Genomic DNA, 23,153 nt, shown 5'->3' on the forward strand with positions numbered 1-23,153 from the left:
ACAGGCAAGCTGGTGCAATTTCAGATGCACAGCATTATTTTTTTTTTTAATTTTTTTTTCAACGTTTTTTATTTATTTTTTGGGACAGAGAGAGACAGAGCATGAACGGGGGAGGGGCAGAGAGAGAGGGAGACACAGAATCGGAAACAGGCTCCAGGCTCCGAGCCGTCAGCCCAGAGCCCGACGCGGGGCTCGAACTCACGGACCGCGAGATCATGACCTGGCTGAAGTCGGACGCTTAACCGACTGCGCCACCCAGGCGCCCCTGCACAGCATTATTTTTAATATGTCCACCCACAGGGAGAGTTAGATCACGCTGCGTCCATTCCACTGAATCATGTAAGCAGCTCGGAAGGGGAAGGGTGCTCTGTGTGTGCCGGTATGGAAAGAGCTCTAAAATGTGTAAGAAAAATCAAGGGGCAGAATCGTGTGTAACGTGTGCTACTCATTTGTGCATGGGGACAGAGAAAATCTGTAAGTTTGTTTCCAAAGTTGAAAGGGACGTGTTAGCAGGGACTGCCTTAAAAGATGTCCAAGTGCAGAGGGCTGGAGAGAAACTGCCTTTTCACCGTATACTTTTTTTTATTCCTATTGAAATTTGTACAGGAAACATACGCTATCGAAAATAAACATCAGGGGCGCTGGGTGGCTCAGTCGGGGAACCTCCGACTCTTGATTTCTGTGCTGACAGTGCAGAGCCTGCTTGGGAATCTTTCTCCTTCTCTCTCTCTGCCCCTTCTCGGCTCGCTCTCTCAAAAAAAAAAAAAAAAAAAAAAAATTCTTTTTAAATGGCATTAAAGAAATGCCTTTGAGAAGTAAAATAGCAGGCCTTTGAATCAGATTCATTTTCTGTTCAGGATCTCCGTGGGTCACACCTGACCTTGATCTTGTTTGAAAGTTGTCTGAATAGGCAGCACTGCCATCCCAGAATAACACAGGAAGGTCGGTTATGTTCAGCTGGTGGTTCAAGGTGAAGGAATAAATGAATGAGCTGAGAAAAAACAAGAGGGTTGATTATTAATAGCGCTATGATTATTAGCGCCAAAAAGAAAACCGCAGGCCCAAGGTGGAGTCACTTGCCTCCAGTCCTGCAAACCAAGACTTAATTGCAGTTTCAAACTTACCGGGAGTGGAATTTGAAGCCAGCCAATCTGGAATTTTCTGGCCAGTATCAGTGAGGTAATAGGTTACCTGGGCCCTTTCCAGTCCACCCCGGCCCCCAAAGGAGATGACCTAATGTGCGTGGTAAGACCCCTTGCCCTTCCCAAGGTGACCTTGCCTGAAAGCATCTTTTCTTTTGCAAATAACTTCTTGCTTCCCTCTTTTCTATAAAAACGTTCCTGCCGGGAGCCGATCCGTCCAGCCTTCCTGATGGCACAGCCCGGGTGGTTGGCGGAAGGGCAACACACGGCGCCCCTCCGAATGGGAAGCTACTGGTATCCCTCCTGTTACTCATCACGGCCATCCCCATGGTCCAACTGGCATTGATGATTCAAAATAAACCCATGGGGCAAACTCGGGGATATTTTCTGGGGATGACCCCCAGGACAAAAAAGCAACCTTTTATCCAGCCGGTGCCATCCCCGCTTGCCCGTCCCCTAAAGGAAAGATAGCCCCATATGTTTCCCAGCCAGGGAGAGGGGCAAATGGGTTCGAGAGCCCCACTCCGGCCACAAAGGAATGTATCTATGGATACAAGTTACTCCAGCCCCTAGGCCCACTCGGCCCCCAGGGGGCATTCCAGATGGTAACTGGACCTGGTGGGTTAAGGTACAGAATGGTCCATTAGTTCCCAGGTATACATTGTCTCTCTGGGAGCGCATAAGGCGTGGGTTCCCAGGGCCCTCTTGGCTCTTTCCCGGCACCCCAGACCAAAGCGAATACTTTTGTTCCTTGTACCGCAAATTGTTCAAAGGAACAATTGAACAATTAAGAAGTCCTGTCCCTGTCAATGTTCCACTTGAGGTGTTGAGAGCTGGATGGCCTTTCATGAAAATAGCAGAGCAAACGCTTTATAAACTATAAGTAAACGTAGATACATAATGAAAGTAGTATGAAGAAATTAATAAGCAAAGGGGAGGAGGGAATGTTACAAAGAAATAACCATGAGGTTCCTTAATGGGTGATGACACAAAGGAGCATTTTTAGAATTAGGTAAAGCCAAGAAACATAGATGATGCACGCCACAAGGGATAATGCACGTAATGCCACGCTTGCCACAATAAAGCGGCCTGTCTAACACACTGCTGTCGTCTGTGTGCATTTGTTATTTTTGCCGACACCGTTCATCCTTCGGGATCCCCTGGACCTGCTGGGGCTGGACTCCGGCACCTTCCATTTTGACGTTTATTTATTTTTGAGACAGAGACAGAGCATGAACGGGGGAGGGGCAGAGAGAGAGGGAGACACAGAACCGGAAGCAGGCTCCAGGCTCCGAGCTGTCAGCACAGAGCCCGACGCGGGGCTCGAACTCACGGACCGCGAGATTGTGACCCGAGCTGAAGTCAGATGCTTAACCGACTGAGCCACCCAGGTGCCCCATTTTGGACAACTCCTTGGAGCACATCTCTCCTGGCCGGATGGAATGCTGCCCAATTCACGAATCGCTTAATAAAGCCAAGTAGATCTTTAAATTTTACCTCTTGAGTTTTGTTTTTTAATGCTCACTACCGTGTGTTAACCGCTAGGCACTTTTCCTACGTTAGTTCTTACAACCCAGAGGGGTGGGAGCAGCGTAAAGAAACTGAATGGCTTCTTGAATAAAACCGAGGTGCTTCTGCAGCGTTCGTGGGAAGGGTCCCTCCCCAATACCCAGTGTGAGAAGAGGCTCCTGGTTCTCACAATGGCTCAGTCTTATCTCCTAGTATTTTCTTTTCCTCAGGAGCGGTGGATCAGAAGAATCCTCTGCAGATTCCTAGACCCCGCAAGCTTAGAGCTTCAGGAGATCTGGAGGGGAGCCTCTGAAAGCTGGTCAGTGACAGCGCGTGGAGAAACACGACTGAGGGCTCCTGTCCCCAGTTCCTGGTGTCACCACCAGGCCAGCTTCTGAACATTCTGCTTGCCACAGTTGGGCCACACTTGGATCTTCGAGGCTTCTGTTAAGTTCCCACTGCGTGGAAGGTAGGAGCTAGAGGATTTAATTAAAGGAATATATAAAAGGAATAACGCTCTGCTAAGCAGCAGCTTCCCCGAGATCTGAATCTGGCTCTCTCTCTAAGGGCTGTGCTTTCTTTATTTCATGTTGCCACAATTAGGACTTCTTCCATGTAAATACGTATCTTTCCTACTTCAAATATGGAGCAGGTAATATGGTCTAATGTATAAGAGAACACAGCAGGAGGCAAGAGACCCAGCTACATTATTTCCTGAAATTCTAGAAAGTCCTAGACACCTCACCCAGTCCCTACATGGACAGAGTATGGAAAGGTAAAAATGCAAACATCCGCTGGCTTGAGTCCCAGGTTTCCGGAAGAGGCTGCAAAGGCCTAGCATCGAGCCAGAACCTCATATGCCCAGAGTTCTCAAAGTCCAGAAATGATGGTCACACACAGGGCTTCCCTGTTGACTATGAGGAACAGGAACTGTGAGCTCAGACAGATTGAAGTCAGAGGAGGGGGGAAGCTGGCCCTTAGTTACACCGCACCCGTGTGGGCCGGTGTTGTGTAGGCAGTCCATATACACCGTATCCAGGGCGGTGCCTGTGTGGGTAGGGGGGTCCTCAGTGGGCGTCCTGTGGAGGGTTTCCTGGCAGGCAGGTCTGTGATGCCTCACACGGTACAAGCAATCTTCTCTATGGCAGTAAACTTGCCATGTTTTTTTCACTTATCAAAATAACAAAAAAAAAAAAAAAAAAAAAAAGGAAAAGAGGACACGGTCGTTCTGCTTATGAAGTAACACACTTAATTACACAGGTTTTCTTCTGGAAATGGGGATAATGAGGACCATGTTGTCCATCGGGGACAGCTATTGTGATGACAAGAGGCAATTTCCGAGGAGTACTTGGGGGGTGAGTACGTGTTTTATAAACAGATGTGTGACCGGGCTCCTGGGTGGCTCAGTCGGTCAGACCCCTGACTCTTGATTTCGGCTCAGGTCACGGTCTCTCAGTTCATGGGATCGAGCCCCATGGTGGGTTCTGCGCTGACAGCACAGAGCCTGCTTGGGATTTTCTCTCATCCCTAAGGACTGTTGGTGGGGGGACCCCTCAAGATAAGGGAAGGCAACCTGGCTGTATGCGTACGTAACATGCCTCATGACCCTGTGACATGAGGCCACCTAATCAGACCGCGTGACTGGGTGTTACCATGTATGGGAGACGGGCAAGAAAAACATTTATAAAAGACTACACCTCACTGCACTCGGGGCTCAGCTTTTCCAGTGCGAACCCAACCGAGCGTTGCCGGCACAAAGTTCCTTCCTGGAAAGAAACGCTTCGGTGTCTCGACTCTGTGCGAACCTCGGTTCTCGTTCCACTCTCTCTCTGCCCCCGCCCTGTGTGCACTGTCTCTGTCGCTCTAAATAAACTTTAAAAAAAAATTTTTTTTAACGTTTATTTATTTTTGAGACAGAGAGAGACAGAGCATGAACGGGGGAGGGTCAGAGACAGAGGGAGACACAGAATCCGAAACAGGCTCCAGGCTCTGAGCTGTCGGCACAGAGCCCAATGCGGGGCTCGAACTCACGGACTGCGAGATCATGACCTGAGCCGAAGTCGGACGCTTAACCGACTGAGCCGCCCAGGCACCCCTCTCTAAATAAACTTAAAACACACAAACACACACACACACACACACACACACACTCAAAACATAGATGTGTTGTTACGTCCTGCTGCCCATCTATTGCAGCCCAACACCTGCCTTACATGGATTCCAGCTAGGTAACACACATTAGTTTGATTGCTTTAGTAATTTAAAGAATGCAGTAAATGAGTAAGCCAAGAAACTCGGGAGTTCAGTGAGAACCGGGGACACTCAGAGGCCAGTGCACCGTCTGGAATATGGATGTGTACTTTCTTGCCTCCTTAGCTCTTCAGGTCCTACCTGTAATCAATCCATTGTGCTGCCCCCAAGGCTTGAATACTTTGAGATCAGCAGCCCCTGCCCCCACGCACTTTTCTCCTGGGTCACTGTTCTCATACTGATGAGGGAGCGTGGGGCAAGCTGAGGACAGAGGACAGACTAACAGCACCCAGCGCCTCAGGTGGGATGTATGTGTGATGTTCCTTGGACTCTCCTGGCTGCCCGAGAGCAGGGAAAAGGAAAGAAAGCAAATGTTTGACTGATGGAGATCATCGTCATACAGGACAGGGGGCTCCTTCAGTTTACGGAGAACTTAGTAAACTGCAAGAAAGAGGCAATCTAGGGGCGCCTGGGGGGCTCGGTCGGTTGAGGGTCCAACTTAGGCTCAGGTCATGATCTCGCAGTTCGTGGGTTCGAGCCCCGTGTCGGGCTCTGTGCTGACAGCTCAGAGCCTGGAGCCTGCTTCAGATTCTGTGTCTCCCTCTCTTTGCCCCTTCCCCGCTCATGCTCTGTCCCTCTCTGTCTCTCAAAAATGAATAAACGTTAAAAAAAATTTTTTTTTTTAAAAAGAGGCAATATTATCCACAGAAACCTACAGACTCCATTTCCTGAAGCCCTAATATCACCCTCACCAAGATGTAAGGGGGTTTAATTGCTGGCCATGGTGGTGTGGGAAAGAAAGGCAAATGAAAAATTAAATTCCCTTACTGCCTACAGCCCAGCTACAAGTCCTTGAAACAGTCAGAGTGACCTTCCTCTAGGAGCTCAGCTGGCTCGTTGATAACTTTGCTGGGGGGCAAAAGGGAATCTTGGCTTAACCTTAGCCTGACCCCCAGGATCCCATGAGTCTACTTTAACTAACATATAAAAACTCATTTTGGAAACCTCCTTTATCTCAACTCCCCCAGGATACATGCCGGCAATCATAATCCAAGCTTATGGCCCCTGGTATACATCTGAAGGGTCTCATGACTGAGGTTTTACTAAACGGTAATAAATGGTGTTTTCAAGGTCCTGGAAACCTTGGTTCCAAAATGCCTTAGAGACTTACTCTGTCCCTAACCCCCTCCCAACTTGAGGGTATATCATGAGTCACTCACCACAACCCCAGTGCAGCTCTTTCTGCCCACGGGTCCTGTCCCTGTGCTTTAACAAAATCACCTTTTTGCAGCAAAGACATCTTCAAGAATTCTTCCTTGGCCGTCGGCTCCGGACCCCACCATCACCCCAAAGCCCCATCAGTACTGTTCCTCCAGAAGTCACAAAGAAATGGCTTCACGGGCAAGAAATCTTCATTTTGCTTGGCAGTTCAGGAGTTTCCTAGGCATAAACGGTAAAGGATATCATTTATGATAAAGGATAAAGACATAAAGGATAAAGGAAATAGAGGCATCACTAGTTTGCATTCTATACTGAAATTGGAGCCACAACCCTCACTAAACACTAGACACTAAACCCAACCCCTGCAAGGCGAGAGGGAACTGGGTAATCACAGGATGCCAAACTGTCACCCACGGATCGCCCACTGCTGGTCACAGGGAAGAAGAGGCCGACACGCTTTGTGAGTATAGACAGCTTTCTCCTACCATGGTGTTCTTAGGGGCTTCAGGGGAAAAATGAAGCCGGTGGAGGGCAGGGGGTCCTGGGCCAATGGAGGGCAGGGTTTCCCGGGCCAAAGGCATTTAGGAAACGTGTGAATCCGACAAGGTTAATTTTTTTCTGCAGCTCTTTTGAGAGCCTTTATGAAGCTCATGTGAACTGTGATGGCATAAAAGTTAATCCATGGAGCAGTTACCAAATGTCCTTAACCAGAGAGCCCTTTGGAAGGAGCATCTCGTGGGACTGGCGGTCTAGGGGCTCCAGGCCCCGTGCCCGGCCGCCAGGGTGTGCCATGGAAGAAACCAGACCTGCCAGTCAGGTGAACAAATCCTGCCACTTTTTATTTAGCTGCCTGCATTTGGAAAGTTTTTAAAACTGCCTAGGCCTCGGTTTTTAATCTATAAATGGAGCCAATATCGCACCAGATATGCAGTTGAGTTTCTGTGCCTACCTGCGAGCCCCCTTCTGCTGCTGCTCTGTTTTCTAATCAGTGAGGGGCTGTAAATGTTGGAGAAAGGTGGGGGGGGATCTCAGCTTCTCTCATACAATGGTTTGGCTCTGAGTGTGGTGAAAACACCCTGTGGGGACAAGTTGCTCTGGGAAAAAGGACTGAGGCTGCCTCCCCTTTGACCTCACGCTTCCCTGTCGGTTCTTCCTTCCAGCTGGTCTCTTGGCTTGGGGCGAGGGCCCTTGAGGGCAAAGCATCTCCTGGTGGAACCGAAACTACCCCTTCGAGCATCAGGACCGAGCTGAGCCGGCAGGACCAGCCGGGATCACTGGGAGACAAGCTGCCTTTGACCTTCACTGCCCACCTGCACAGACCCACCTCTGCCCCACGTTCTCCTCGAATACACCTGCAAGTATCTTCGGCACTTTGGAGACGGTCCTTGAGACGCCAGTCCGCTGTCTTCTGGAGCTGGCCTCCCTGAAATCAGTCCCTTTCCTGTTTCTCCATCACTCCTTTCCCTGCCTTTGGGTTTTGCCAGCAGCGAGTGGGCGGACCTGGTGTGTTTGGGGCCCTGGGCCCCGGCTACAGCCACATCCACAGAAGGGGTAGCTCACATGACTGACTGCAGACAGTCCTTCTTCTCTGTGCAGCAGGACGGAGCGGCCACGGGATGAGCTCTTGGGTGGTGACGGCAGCAGCCTGCAAAGCCCCCTGGTCTGCTCCGAAGCTGGCCGAGACTCTACCTTTTGTGTTGATAGAAAAGGAAGCCGTGGGGAGGGCCTCCCAGTGACTAAACCCAGGACAATCTGAGTATCAGAAAGAACAAAGCCTGACTGCAGGACCCTTAAGGGAAAACCAAAGGATGTAAAGGAAGACCACAGAATGGGAGAAATTGTTGCAAGTCATATATCTGATAAGGAACTATTTATTTTTATTTATTTATTTATTTTTTTTAACGTTTATTTATTTTTGAGACAGAGAGAGACAGAGCATGAACGGGGGAGGGTCAGAGAGAGAGGGAGACACAGAGTCTGAAACAGGCTCCAGGATCTGAGCCGTCAGCACAGAGCCCGACGCGGGGCTCGAACTCACGGACTGCGAGATCATGACCCGAGCCGAAGTCGGACGCTTAACCGACTGAGCCACCCAGGCGCCCCATAAGGAACTATTTAAAGAATAACTTACAACCTAGTAATACAAAGACAGCCCAATTAAGTAACAAGCAAAGGACCGAATAGAGGTTTCTCCAAAGAAGAAAGACACACAAATGGCCAATAAGCTCACGAAACTTATTAGCCATCAGGGAAATGATAAAACCACCATGAGACCCCCCTTCACACTCTCCAGAAAGGCCACAGTCAAGAGAGTGGAACACAACAGGTGTCGGGCAGGACGTAGAGGGACGGGAACCCCCACTCGCGGCCGCTAGGAGTGCAAAGTGGCTTGACTGCTTTGGAAAACAGCCCGGCCGTCTTTCCGGGGTGAAACACGGGGTTGCCACATGACTCAGCCACCCCACCCCCAGATGCACACCCAAGAGAACTGAAAACCTATGTCCACACAGCACTTGTATCCAAATGCTCATAGCAGCATTGTAAATAACAGCCGAAGAGTGAAATCAACCCAAATATTGGGTCAACTGAGGAACAGATAAATAAACTGTGGACTAGCCACGCGATGGATTATTACTCAGCAATAAAACGAAACGAAGTCCTGGCACGCGCTACGACGTGGATAGATCTAGCAAGCACAGTGCTTATGAAGGAGCCAGGCACCTGGACCGCACGCAGTATGAGGCCACGCATATGATGTGCACAGAGTGGGCTCATCCAGGGAGACAGGAAACAGACTAGCGGCCGCCTGGGGCTGCGAGGCTTGGGGCGGGGCCATGCACTCTTCTTCCGGGTGGAAACCGTCCAATATTGGTCGTACAGATGGCGGGATAACTCTGTGAATGTGCTAAAAACCACTGAATTGTACATTTAAAGGCGGACATTGCATACGCGAGTTGCATCCCGGTAAAGTTATTTTAAAAAACTTAGCAACAAACAAAAACCTTAAAAAAGGCACAGAAAGAAAAGCCAACAAAATAAAAACCTGAAACTCCTTTGCCATAATTCGTGCGCCAACTCTTCTGGTAACTAAAGGGAAAGAAGCGTTTACCCATACGAACTACTTCAGACAGGCCTAGTGACGGAGGAGAGCTCTTGTCCTCAGAAGGAGTTCGGCTGATAGATACGGAAGAGTGGTGGAACGAAAAGAACACCAGTTTGCAATCCCGACTGCAGTGACGGATTCAGACAGAAGGCAGCACAGAACTCTAGTCATTTGGTAAATAAACGGGAGCCAGATCTTCCCAGGGACTGTTCGCTGTGTGAAAGGGGAAATGCAAATTTACAAGGAGGGATCCAGGAGATTCCACTTAGCGTCACCATCAGAAGGACTGTAACTTTCTGCCTCCCGGTGTGATGCTTCAAGTAAACAGCTGGTGAAGGGTCCACCCACATCTGGAACCTGAATCCCATCAAGCCTGGGAATGCAAGGATTAAGGCATGTAATCCAGGGACACTCTCAGGAAGTAATCAAACATGTCTAGCAGGTGCAACATGCAATAGGACAGCCGGCAATGGAATCCCTCTCCCACGAGACCCCGGCGTGAGGAAAAAGGAACTCGAAATATCACCGGAGCCACACACAGGACTTGAAGTTTTTAGTGACTACATTCAAGCTGTAAAGGAAATAGGTGGGGTTAATTTTAGTGATATAGTCCGGCCGAATATCCAAAATATGATTTCAATGTGTAATCAGTATAAAATTATTATTGAAGTATTTTATTTTCATATGAAGTCATCAAAATCTGGTATTTTACACTTATGATTCATTTCAATTCAGATGGTAAGTTTTCTTTTTTTAATTTTTTTAGTAATCTCTATACCCAATGTGGGGCTTGAACTCAAGAGCCTGAGATCAATAGCCACGCACTCCTCTGATGAAGCCAGCCAGGCACTCCCCAGATGCTAAATTTTCATTAGCAATATTTAAGAAATTTTTTTTAAATGTTTATTTATTTTTGAGAGAGAGAGACTCAGAGTGTGAGCAGGGGAGGGGCAGAGAGAGAGGGAGACACAGAATCAGAAGCAGGTGCAAAGCTCTGAGCTGTCGGCACAGAGCCCGACGCGGGGCTCAAACTCACAAACCGTGAGATCGTGACCTGAGCCGAAGTCGGAAGCTCAACCGACTGAGCCCCCTGGGTGCCTCTTCATTAGCAATATTTGATCTGTATTTAAATTTCATAGAATTTATAGTTTAAAAATTATATTTACGTAACCAAGTTATTTCAGGCATATGGAAAAAGTTTCCAAAACTGAATCGAGTAACCCCTAAAATCATTTTCCTTTAACATTTGGGTTCGCACTGGCAATACTGGTTAATCTTTTTTAGGAGAATTTACTTTTTTTCAACGTTGTTTTTTTTTTTTTATTTATTTTTGGGACAGAGAGAGACAGAGCATGAATGGGGGAGGGGCAGAGAGAGAGGGAGACACAGAATCGGAAACAGGCTCCAGGCTCCGAGCCATCAGCCCAGAGCCTGACGCGGGGCTCGAACTCACGGACCGCGAGATCGTGACCTGGCTGAAGTCCAAAGCTTAACCGACTGCGCCACCCAGGCGCCCCTAGGAGAATTTACTTTGAAGCAAAAGCATATCAGTTGCAAAATACATCAGCTCAATGTAGGTGAACCGGCCTCCTCCCGCTTCAACTCAGTTGTGTTAGCACTGAATTCAAAGGTTCCTTACTGTGTAAACTGAGAAGCAGCCCCTCAGCTCTGGGGGTAGTGTTTGCAGTTAATTCATACAATGCTGTAAATTCGTGCTGTTAACACGTTCTGCCTATTTATTCACGTTAGAAAAATTCGTAAAATCAGCATATGGATTTGTGTTCCAAAGATTTGGATTGCAGATACATTTCCCTACCTGCCTAGCAAGGTCACCAATAAGCTCTTTTTCCCCTTTTTTCCCCTCAAAGATTTTACTTTTCAGCAATCTCTACACCCGACGTCGGACCCGAACTTACTACCCTGAGATCAAGAGCCACCCGCTCTGCCGACTGAGCCAGCCAGTTGCCCCCGAAAAGCTCTTAAATGGTGTTGTTAAGCTTCACGTTGAGCTCTTCCATGCACACTGATATTAATGAGAAAACATAAATCCCACTCCATTTGTTGTCTTTGATTATTATTTGGCGAGAGAATCTTAAGCAGGTTCTATGCTCAGCATGGAGCCGGATGCAAGGCTCGATCCCACGACCCTGGGATCGTGACCTGAGCCCAAACCAAGAGTCAGATGCCCAACCGACTCAGATGCCCAGGGGTCTGTCCCTCGAGAAATTCTTGGACTGCAGGTAAAGGACTCTTTCGTGACTCAGCCAACAAGCACTGGCAGACATCATTCTGTTCCTTGTCCTTTGTTTCTTTCCAGGGTCTTTGAAACTGACGATGCTTCATGGTATTTGCACAATTTAAAAACTCTGTGACTTTCTTGCTAGTGTGTGCTTCAGAAGACTGAATACAATATTTTCACAATGTATCACACAATGTAACACACAAAGCCCTAAGAGGAACATCAGGGTGGGGTTTAAAATTCCAGTTAAGTCCCAGTTTGCAGCTAAAATAGCTAGAGCACCGTCTGTTGTGACACACATCAGCTTGTTCACCTCTAGCCACACTCAGGGCTCAAAAACACCCTCTCCCTGGGTTTATTTTTCAGGCCACGAATTGGCAACGTTTGTTTCCACATTTGAAATTCTGTTCTGTATTCTCTACGTTGTTTCATACTGCAGTTGCTTAGATCAGCCCATTAGGTGTTACCGTTTTTAAGCTAAATGATGTTCCATGGGGTGCTTTGGGTGGCTCAGTCGGTTGGGTTTCCGACTTCGGCTCAGGTCGTGATCTCACAGTCCATGAGTTCAAGCCCCGCGTCGGGCTCTGTGCTGACAGCTCGGAGCCTGGAGCCCGCTTTGGATTCTGTGTCTCCCTCTCTCTCTGTCCCTCCCCCGCTTGCTCTCTCTCTCTCTCTCTCTCAAAAATAAACATTAAAAAAAATGACGTTCCGGCAGTGGAAGATTTTGTGTCTATTCCGAGTACATAATACTGGCTGAGCATATTGTCATGAATATGAATTGTCTGTATCAAGATCCACAGTGTGGCCCTTCCTTGCTGTGTTCCACCCGTGGTCGGTGGCTCGTTTCCCCAAGACACACGGCGGATTCTCGCCTCCGATGCGCCTTGAACGTTTCCTCCTGGTCACGGCCCGGGGTCGCCTCTTGTTTTCCCTGCATGGCCCCCAGCAAGCTCCACGAGCTTTCCACGATGGTGCCTCTTGTCCGCCTGGAGCTGGCGGTGGGGAACTTGAATTCCAAGGGCTTTGTCTGGACTTCAGCAGACACACTGTCTTTTCTCTTTTTCCTTTTTTTCCCTAAATGTGATCTCAGTGCCGGAGGTGAAAATCGCCAGGTGAACCGAGGCACATCTGACCTGAACTCCCCGGGAGGGTCGTACCGTCACACGGATGAGTCAGGGACGTGAAAACACAGAGCGAGCTCAGCTCAGTTCTGTAGGCATCTTCACAAAGTGGGTCGAAGTTCGCCGCTCACCACGGTAGGTGTGTTTGCTTGACCTCAGAGCAACTTCCACGTGGGCCACACGGCCCAGGTCTGGAAGGCCGTCCTAGGCAGCATATCTGAAAGCTAATATTTGGCTTATCCCCATCCCGTATCCCTGGCCTCGTGCTACACATAAGAAGATGCGGTTTTACCGGATTCCCTGGCCAAACTCTAGCGCCGCTGAATGATTAACCTCAAGGGGACATTGCCTGCGGTGGCAGTAAGTTGCTCTGGATGTTTCTGCCAAGGGAACAGGACACCTCCTGGGTCCCGTGGCCTCGCACGCGGGCTGCGGGAGGACCCTGCGCTTCTGCGAGGTCTCCCCGAGGGAAGGACCCCCGGCGGGTCCTCACGCCCGTCAGAAAGGCCCAGGCTCGAATTCGAACCCCTGACTTCAGATGCCACAGTGCACGAGTGCGTCTGCTTTCGCGCAGCCTGGGTACCGTGTGTTGAAATCGCTTCCCGGGGACTTTTGGGGCAGGTGGGGAGGAGGAGGAAGGGCAGTATTTCTAAGGGAGACGTGGCTTGGACCTCACGGCCCCCCCCCCCCCCCGCCCCGTCTCTGTGCTGTTCCCCACTCTCTTGCTGTCAGCATCGCCCACATCCATGAGATGTCCAGTGTTGTGCCCGGGGTTCAGGTCAACACAATCGGGGACTCTGCCCTGCTCGCACTCCAGTGGGAGAGGCAGGTGGGGCAGGGGGGGCAGGGGGGGGTAGATCTGGCAGGTCGTGCTGAGTGCCAGAGGGAGTCCCATGAGGTGACGGGGCAGGGCACAGCAGACCGGGGCTCCGGGCTCCGTCTGTCCCGCTCACAGCTGGAGGCTGTGCGAGGCGGTGGGCAGTCTGGCGCAGGTGTGTTGGGCGAGGGGTGGCCCAGCCCCCTGGCACCTCCTGGTGGCCTCAGGGTGGTTCTCCCTGACCTGCTTGGGGGAGGGGGCGAAGGGAGGGCACAGTAAGTGCCAGTCACGGATACACGCCCTGTTTTCCCCAGCAGCCGCACCCGTGGGTGACCCTCGGCCCAAAGGCATTGAAAATGCACAGTTTCTGACCCAGAAACTCACGGCCAAGGGGCACGATGGGCTGAGGGTTTGTGTCCTCAGGTCCATACTTTGAAGCCCTACCCCCCTGAGGTGACGGTATTTGGAGGGGGGCCTTTGCAGGTGATTAGGTTGAGGTGAGGTCATGGAGGTGGAGCCCCTTAAAGGAAGATACTAGAACCTTCTGTGAGCCAGGAGGTGGGTCCCACCAGACAGGGACGTGCTGGTGCCCTGACCTCAGACTTTTTGGGCTCCTGAACGACGAGGAACGAAGGCCCCTTGTGTCCGTCCCAGGCAGGTGTTTTGTTAGGGCCTGAGCTGACCAAGATGGGAGGGAAGGAGACCCAGCGGCCAGTGACCCAGGATTCTCGAGTCCTGCCATGCGGTCCTACGGATGGTGCCCTGTTAGGATAGCGGTGTGGGCGACTGAGGGACGGTCACGGCACCGGGGGACCGGGGTGGGGGGGATGTCCTGGCCTGGGCAGCCGACACTGGCCCTGCAGCGAGGGGCTTTTCTGCCCTTGTTGGACTGGAGATTGTGGGAGGTAGGTGCCAGCAGCCAGCAGAACTCCCTCCCTTGGTGGCTGGGGACTCACCAGCAAAGCATTTCCTTCCTTTCTCTGTGCCCTTGGGCTCTGCGGAAGGATGCTTCCCCAGGCGACACAAATGCTCCACCTGACCCGTCAGATGCCTTGCGTAACCCACAGACCCCAGGCGTCACCTTCCAGTGATCTCAGCTGGTGAACAAGGGCACCGGGGCTCTTGCTACCCTGGGGGTGGGGGTGGGGGTGAGGAGGTGGCCCCCTGCTCGCCGGTGACAAAGGCCCAGCCCCCCAGGTGCCGAACAAGGTGAACACGGGACAGAAGGTGCCAGGCAGCTCACACCCTGGTTGGGGGGAAAGGTACATGGAATCAGACCTGGGGGAGGCGGTTGGGGCTGCCACCAGCTTCTGCTGTGACAGCTACGGTGGCCGTGTCTGTGCACTCGGGCCGCGGGGACAAACCACCACACGGGGGGCTTAAACAACAGAGATTTCTCTGTCTCACTTCTGGAGGCTGGAGGTCCAAAGCCAAGGAGTGAGAAGGCTTGGTTTCTGTGGAGGCCTTGGTGCCTGGCGTGGACCCCCCTTCCTCCAGGGAAAGTCCTACAGGACGAGGGCCCATCCAGCGACCCCACCTTAACTGGACTGAGCTCCCACGGTCCTCCGTGGGCTGAGGAACTTGTCTGGAGGGGGACACAGTTGAACGGTGACTACCCACAACTTCTTCCTGGGCTTTACCATAACCCATTTCCTCCCCCCGCCCCTCCCCGGGGTCCCCCGTTTCTGTAGTTGGCCGTGGGTGGCACCGCGTGTCTCCTCAGTTTTGGGCTATGGCCCTGGACGGGCCGGACGGGAAGGGTCACCCACAGCGGAGCTGATGGGCTGAGGCCCGTCTGGGTTTTCTCTCCGGGGCGGGGGTGGGGGGGCGCGTGGCGCCCCCATCATTTACAAAGGGTCGTTGCCTGAGAGGCGGGCATGCGTCTGCTGTCACTGCCGCTCCCAGCACAGGGAGAAGGGCTGTAGCATCTGCAGTGGCCGCCGGCTGCAGTGTGGACGGCGTAACGGATCGGCTTTCTTGTGCTGCAGATATCTGGAAGTCTGGGAGCCAGGTGGAAAGGCGTCGTCCTCTCGAGGCGCGGAGCGGAGGGAGTTTTGTCCCGGGCGATCCAGCCTGCGGTCCCTGGCAGGCTAAGCTGGGCGGCAGGTGGCGGGTGCGGGGAGGACAGGGAGTGGGTGTGGGTGCGGGTGTAGGTGTGGGGGCAGGGGCAGGGGCAGGGGGCAGGTGCGGGGGTGGGGAGGACAGGGAGCGGGGGCGGGGGACAGGGTGGGGGCAGGGGGAGGGGCAGGGACAGGGGCAGGGGCAGGTTCTGGGTGCGTGGGCGGGGGCCTGGGGAGGGGCAGGGGCAGGTGCACGGGCGGGGGGCAGGGTATTTCTGCCAGCACCTCCCCCCCCCCCAGGGGGGACACTGTCTCTGGTTTCACGGTCTCTGGCCATGCAGCCTTCCAGGCCTGCTCGGCCTCGGGCTCAAGTTACCCAATACGCTTGAATAACTCTCTTCCTGCTTATACCGGCTGGAGCGGATTCTCTTGTCTGTAACTAAGACTCCCGATCGGCACACAAATAGTCTGCGATTGAGGGAATGTTCTAGAGTCTCTGCTGTCCAACACGGGAGCCCTAGCCTCACGCGGCTGTGGGACACTTGAAACGTGGCCACTGTGGCCACAGAACTGAAGCTGAACTGTATGTCAAGTTTAAGCGTTAACAGCCCCATGTGGGCTCGTGGCCGCTCGGCAGCACAGCATAGAGTTCGGGTGCGGTGGGCCTGGAGACCGCCGAGGACGTCGTACTGGCCAGGGTCACGGGGCGGGGTGGGGGGTGGGGTGCTGCGTCTTCGGACAGAGCTCTGAGCTGCAGCGTCCGGAGGTGACCTCGGTGGCCCAGGGCCGTGCAGACTCAGGCGCCATGCATGTGACCTGTCGGGACGGGAGGGGTGGGAGAGAGGCTTCGGATCAAAGGATCCTGGCTTCATCCGGAGGAAATGCTGTGCAGTGAGTTCAGGTGAGTGCAGGCGTCCAGGAGGAGAGCCCAGTTCGGGTCTGGAGGGAGCTGCCCTGCGCCCTCTGGTGGCGGTCTGGGCCAACCGCGAGCACCCCGATGGCAGGTGCCCTGTGCTGGGCGCAGCAGCGAAGCCTTGGGAAGAAGAAAGGAGCTAATGTCATCCACCCGCCGCCCTCAATGAGGCCACCTGACCCACCCGAGGACGCCAGGCCCTATTTAGAATGTCCTATGCCCCGCAGCTCCATACCTCATCTATGTGTTCATTTGCAAATACTTTTTTCTGCCAGGCGCTGTGCTGGGCTCAGAATAGAAAGAACACAGCCCAGGGGGCGCCTGGGGGGGCTCAGCAGGTTCAGCGTCCCACTGACTCTTGGTTTCCGCTCAAGTCGTGAGCTCTCTCCCTCTCTGCCCCTCCCCTGATCAGGTGCGCATGCTCTCTCTCTTTCTCTCAAAAATAAATAAATAACTTTGAAAAGAAAGGCAGGAAGGGAGAACATACCCTCAGCGGTGTCCCAGGCAGGGGTAGAAGGACGCACCCAAGCCGAATTCCTGGCAACGTCTTCCTCGCTGTGGTAGGGACTCTGAGTAGCGACAGGGTCCAGAGAAGGTTTTAGGCACGTATTGCCTGAGCTGGCACGTGAAGGAGGGGGCAGGATTTTGTTTGCTGGACAGGCCCTGATGATGCCGAGAAGCACTTGGGACCAGCATTGCACTCGCGCTTGCCTACAACTTTGGCACGAAGTAGTTGAGCCAGATGATTGGATACACATGGCTACAATGAAAGCAGGTCTGAGGTCCTTTACAGTGACGGAGCTGCCTGGGCCCCTGCTGCGGATTTGATGGCGTGCATATGACTTGCTGTGACTGTATCAGGCCCAGGTGACAGCCAGGTTTGCCTCTTCATTTTCTCCAAGGGAAACAGTCTTACTGAATCAGAGTTTTCCGGGAAACAGAGACAATAGGAGATATATTTCTCTCTCTAGCTACATAGGTATCCCTCTATGTCTGTCATCTATCTATTTACCTACCATTTATCTATATCTCCTATGTATATATCTATCATCTATCATTTATCTATATCTATCATCTATATTTATCATCTACCTATCTTCTATCATCTATCATCTATCAACCTACTATCTATTCTATCGTCTGCCTTCTGTTATCTATCTGTCATCAATCTATCATCTATCTATCTATCTATTGAGAGGGAGAGACATTTATTTTAAGGAACTGGCTCACGCCATCGTGGGGACTAGCAAACCTGACGTACATAGAACGAGCCAGCAGGCTGGAGACTCAGGTAAGAGGTGATGTCACGGTCGGAGTCTGATGGTCAGAGACTCGGGCAGGGTCTCCATGTTGCAGTCTTGAGGAGAATTCCCTCTTCTTTGGGAAACCTCGGTCTGTGCTCTCAAGGTCTTCAGGTGAGCTGTCAGCACAGAGCCCAACGTGGGGCTCGAACCCCTGAACCATGAGGTCGTGACCCGAGCCGAAGTCGGACGCTTAACCGGCTGAGCCCCCCCAGGCGCCCCTTATTGGCTGTTTTTTCCTCATCACGGTAAAGTGACAAACAGATACCCGGATTGGACAGATGTCACGGATGAATGCTGTTGATTTTAGATCCTGAATTATCGCCATGCACAGGGAATGCATTAACTACACTACAGAGTTCATAGCTGTGCCTTGAAAGGCTGGTAACATCTGTGGCTGAGAGGAGCCGGGGAAGCTTGAGGATGGATTTACGCTGTGAATCCCCTTCCTAACTCGAGCAGTAACCCCCTCACTCCACTCGGCTTCCCTTCTCAGCAGTCGTGCTGGGAGCCTGCTGCCTATCTTACTGCTGTTTTCTTTCTCCCTCTGCGAGGGGATTGCCTTCCCGGGGCGGGGGTGGGGGGGGGGGGGGCTGCTCTGCTGCTGCCGCATCTCCAGCTCCGGGGACAGTGAGGGGCGGTGGTCTGGGCTCAGGAAGTGGTTTTTGAATTACTGAATCTCTGCCTTGAGGGATCGTCTCATTGAAAATCGTCTGATTTTTCATGCAGCGTTTACGACATCACTTCACTCTGGGTAGAAACGCTGAGAAACTGGCAACAGATGAGGTTGAAGTCACGTGAAGGCAGGTGTCCTGGTCCCGGGCGAGGCTGAGCAAGCCCAGCCGGGGGGACGCGGGACGCGTGCACACCGCCCGGGGGAGGGGGCACACCTGCACCTGCTGTGGGCCTCGGACTCTGGGATCCGCCTTTGCACACAAAGTGTGCTCCTTTTACCTAGGAGGTCACGGGCCAGATGAAACGTCGGAGTCTGCCGGGGCCGAGCCTCGGCAAGCCAAGAGCCAGGCCCAAGGCTCCTTTACGCACGTGGCCTCAGCCTCTTGGTCTCAGCCTGGGTCGGTGTCCCTTAGGACGAGGGACCAGCTGAGTCTGAGAACAAATGCACAATATGCCACATGAAAGGGATCTGCAGGACCACTGCAAGTCCTTGGGTGACACTCGGGGACAGCAGACACAGAGCCGCTACTGTTGGGAGGTGAGTCCCCATGGGTCTTGTGTCTCTGTGCGTGTGTGAGCCGTCACTGGACAGTTTTCTCAAGGACGCTTGCCTGGAGGACAGGGACAGTGTCCCCCCGGGGGCCAAGGGCGGCCAGCCCTTATCGACTGGGGTTTCTCAGGTGCGGGTGCCCAGCTGTGACCTAGCCCGTCGTGTGTGCCATTCTCCGTCACCATGGGGGACCCGAGGGCAAGGGGGAAGGGGGCCTGGGGTCACTCTGTTTGCTGCGGGCTCTGACCCCGAGTCTCGGGCCTTCATCCACACACCGGAGACCGTGCCGGGCCGACTCGTCCCCAAAGCCTCCAAAACGTCACCGTTCTTGACATCCTACCTTCGCACCCAGACAAACACGCAGACTGAAGACGGCAACACGGACTCTCGCTCTGTGTGGTGTGGTGGACAGGATAATGGGCCCTCAGAAGATGTCGTGTCCTGGTCCCCAGGACCCGTGAGTGTGTCGGGTGCTAATCAGCTGACCCTGAAACAGGGAGGGTATCCGCGAGTATCCACGTGCACTGAGGTCTCCAAGTGTCGTCAAAAGTGGAGGTGGGGGTGGGTGAGGGGAACGCACGGGCCTCAGCCCCCTGGGGCTGGCTCTGCGGATGGGGGAAGAGCCAGGGGCCCAGGAACGCGGGGGCCCCGGGCCCGGGAAAGGCAGGGCTCTGTTCCCGAAGCCCCCCAAACTCAGTCCTGCCCCCACCTTGACTTTGGCCCCAGGACCCACCCGGGACTTCTCACCTCTGGAGCTGTAACCTCAGCTTGGAGGGAAGGCTATTTCACACCACCAGGTCTGTGCCACGGGGTCGGTGACGGGGCAGGGTGTGTGGGCATATGGTGGCCGCCTCCCCCCCCCTCCCCAGCCCCCCTGCCACCGTGTAGCAGGAGGCAGAATGTTCATGCGTTTCCCGTGGGCTCGAATCCCTGGGCCGGCTCAACACTCCTGCCTGCGCAGAGAGCCTGAGGGGTTCCGGGAAGAGTTCCTGGTGCTGCTGGGGAGGCACCTCGGAAGTGGCGGCAGAAAGCTGTGGACGTCCGTGTGTGCGCGCGTCTGGCTTGCGGACACGGGCCGCTCGGGAATGGACCAAACGGGAAGAAGAAATTAGGTCGGAGAGTGGCGGACAAGAGCCTAGCTTCGTGTTTTGCTTGTGTGTCAAGAACAGACAGGCGGGAGGAGGCCGGGTGGCCGTGCAGAGAACGGGGACAGCGGGGACACCCCCGGCAGCCCCCACCCCCGCGCCACCTGCCTCGCCGCCCACACAGCCTTCCACGTTTCCGGCGGCACCCGCCCCATCACGCGGCCAGGTTCTGTGTGGAGTGCACACACGCACACACTTGTACAAGGCACACGTAAGCACACAATCCGCTTGGGCACACGTGCACGCACACAAGCCGCACGCGCACGCAGAGGCACCTGTGTGCCCCCCACCAGCTCTCCACGCGGCCCGGACGGCCATCCAAGGGGAAGCCACCTTCCAGCCGCAGGGGCCGCAGCCGGGACAGAGCGAGGGGGCAGCAGGGGTGAGAAGCGTATCTGCCGACGATAATTGGCAACGACACAGACAGTCCCCAAATTACCGCTCTGCTAGGAAAATATTACACTTCATAAAACTCATGTTTATTCAAAAAAATCTATTCAGAAAGTCTGGAAAGCGTAATAAATATCTGTATAGTGGCCGCCCATCTCCAACATAAAATACAAAGCGTGAACACGGGAATGACCTGTACGCACGGTCGCGGGCTTGTAAACAAAGTGCCGAGTCGGGGGCTGGGTGGGAAGCGTGCTCCGCGGAGGCGACCTGCTGCGGTGCTGAGTTCCTGTCTCCCAGGTGACCCCCGGGCTCTGCGAGGCCCCGCGGGGTGCACCGCCCGGGCCCCTGCGGGGTCCTCTTCCGTTCTAGAACTTTAAGGACTCTTGGAGAGGTGAAAGGCCACAGAGCCGTTTGGAAAGAAAAACAGAGTGCAAACCAAGTTCCTCGTGTCCCGGAGAGACCCAGTCAAAAGCGTGAGGCAAAAATCCCAACGTGCGGCTTTAGGAAGAACACCATTTAATCAACAATACTGGCTAACAGGAAGCACTGTGGTCACTTCAAACGCCGGACAGTCCTCTAAGTGCACGCACACGCACACACACACACACACACACACACACACAGGTCACGGACAATCTGACCTAAGGATACAGGTGAGATCTCACTCCTGCCCGAATCTGACTTGGGGCAGCATCTGGCAGAGCCCTCACGGTGGGGGTGGTGAGTCAGGTGTTTCTGTCAAATGGCGGGGCGGGGGGGAGCTCCAGGTGGGACGGAACCACAGTGGGCACCCCGGAGGGACCGCAGTGGCCGGGTAGGTTTTCTGGCGACAAAGTCTGTGGTTTTGGGATCCAGAGGGGCTGTGACTCTACATACTGGGGGCGGGGGGGACAGCTATTTCGTTCTGTGTGATCTCACCGCGTGTGCGAAGCCCACGGAGCCACGCATGACGGGTGGGGGCGGGGGGTGAACCGCACAGGGAGAACTAGATATGATACCTTCCTTCGCACACGACCGCTGCTTATAAAGCACGGCCACTGGCTGTTCCGCTCAAGACTCTGACGTTAAGCTGAAAATATTGACTTCTCCAGGCTGACTTTCTGTCGGACGGTTTCAAGTATCACCTCGTTCTGGATAAGCTGAGAAAACAGAGGTATTTGGCGGACGTTCAAGTAACGGGGGTGAGCAGGGGGGGCCCTGGGGTCTCCGCTCAGGGCACGGCTTGGGCGAGGTGAGTCTCGGGGTCCCTCTGCGGCTCTCAGAGTGAGGATGTGGGGCTGTGTGCACGGTGGCCCGGAAGGGGATGACAGGCAGGGGCGGGGGAGCCTGGGAAGCACACACGGGCCACCCCCCTCGGGCCTGCGTCCCTCGCGCATTGGCCTCCGGTGAGCTAACCAGTGAGCCAGCAAACCCCGTGCGGCGGACAGAAGGCGTGATGACCTCGGTTGGTACCTAGGAGGTCAAACCTGTGACCTAAGGGCTGTCCAGTTTTTCCTAAGTTTCTAACAGTCGATTAAAAGAATCCAGACCTAACACGAAACGGTTGAGGATCAAGTCTTTCTAGCCTTGGGGAAAAGCATTTTCTCTTGGGAAACACGAGAGATGCCTAATGAGGCTTGGCGCAAAACAGACGGGTGAACCTGTCCCCACCCTTTATGTCGTGTGGTGTCTGAGGGAAGGAGAGGGCTCGTGGAATAACGAGAGCTGCTGCAGAACGTTTACCTGTGAGGGTCTGAAAACAACCGGAGAAGGTAAGGGGTCGTGCCCAGAAGGCGACATGTGGCTCTTGTTGGGTAGTTAGCGGAGATGGGGAGGAATGAACTAGGAAACACGCCTTCTCGGTGAGACCTGCCTGAGGGCCACCGGCGCCCCGCACCCTGCCAGGGCCGCGGGGAGTCACGGCCGGCCTGGGCGCACACGCTCCCCCTCCGCCTGGGCAGTGGCGTCCAGCCTGTCCTGGCCTTCCTGAACAAGGGGCGCCCAGCCCCGCGCTCCACGCCGCGCCCCTGCTGTGCGCACGCACCCCAAGGGAAACGTAAGACGTCACTGAAGAACAGAAACACAAATGCGACACAAAAGCACAGCTTCCACAAAGTGCACGGTAGCCCTGGAAATGCCTCCTGCCGCCCCCTCCAGGCCCCCGCGTGGCGGCCCGGCCTCCGGGCTCCCCTCTGGCTGCCTCCCTCCAGCTCAGGGTTGCCGGCGCCCCGGGAGGGGAGGGGGTCTCCGGTGGGCCAGAGAGAGGAAAGCAGACAGAGAAACCGGTGCTTTGGGCGAGCACGGGGGGCTGACAGAGGGCCGTGGCCGGCTGTCGGGCCTAGAGCTCTGTCTCCGAACCTCCGGGCGGGAGCGCGGACCCCGGCCCCGCAGCCCCCGCCAGCCATGCAGCCGCGGGGGGAGCAAGGACACGGGCCGGTGTGTGTGTGTCGGGGGGCACAGGCTGCAGCTGGCTCCTCCCCAAGGACGTGCTGTTCTTGTGAGAAGAGGCTTCCGAGGCAAGGATGCTGCTCGCCGGTTCCGGGCCGGGCTCCCCCCGCTTTCGGGTCTGCGACCCGGGAGAGAACAGCCAACACCTCAGTCAGAGACGAGGGGGAGATGGGACAAGGGCTCTTTGGATCATGTGGAGGGGACCCGGCGCCTAGTCTTGGGTGCCACGTGCCGACCCCGTCCTTCCGGCAACAGGCGAACCAGCCAGCGCGCCCTCCCGGGCCAGT

General features: G+C 54.1%; 1 protein-coding gene and 1 long non-coding RNA gene across 2 annotated transcripts in view; one reads left to right on the plus strand and one right to left on the minus strand.

Annotated features, from left to right (window-relative positions):
• SFT2D1 (SFT2 domain containing 1) overlaps positions 1 to 23,153 on the minus strand; it is a 100,425-nt gene that overhangs the window by 46,737 nt on the left and 30,535 nt on the right. The gene's annotated exons all lie outside the window — the stretch shown is intronic.
• Positions 279 to 6,567, plus strand: LOC125939055 (uncharacterized). Its single transcript, XR_007462922.1, has 3 exons — positions 279 to 3,120; positions 3,912 to 4,006; positions 6,193 to 6,567. It is a non-coding gene; the product is annotated as an uncharacterized LOC125939055 (long non-coding RNA).

This window comes from Panthera uncia (assembly GCF_023721935.1).
Source record: "Panthera uncia isolate 11264 chromosome B2 unlocalized genomic scaffold, Puncia_PCG_1.0 HiC_scaffold_24, whole genome shotgun sequence".
Lineage (NCBI taxonomy): Eukaryota > Metazoa > Chordata > Mammalia > Carnivora > Felidae > Panthera > Panthera uncia.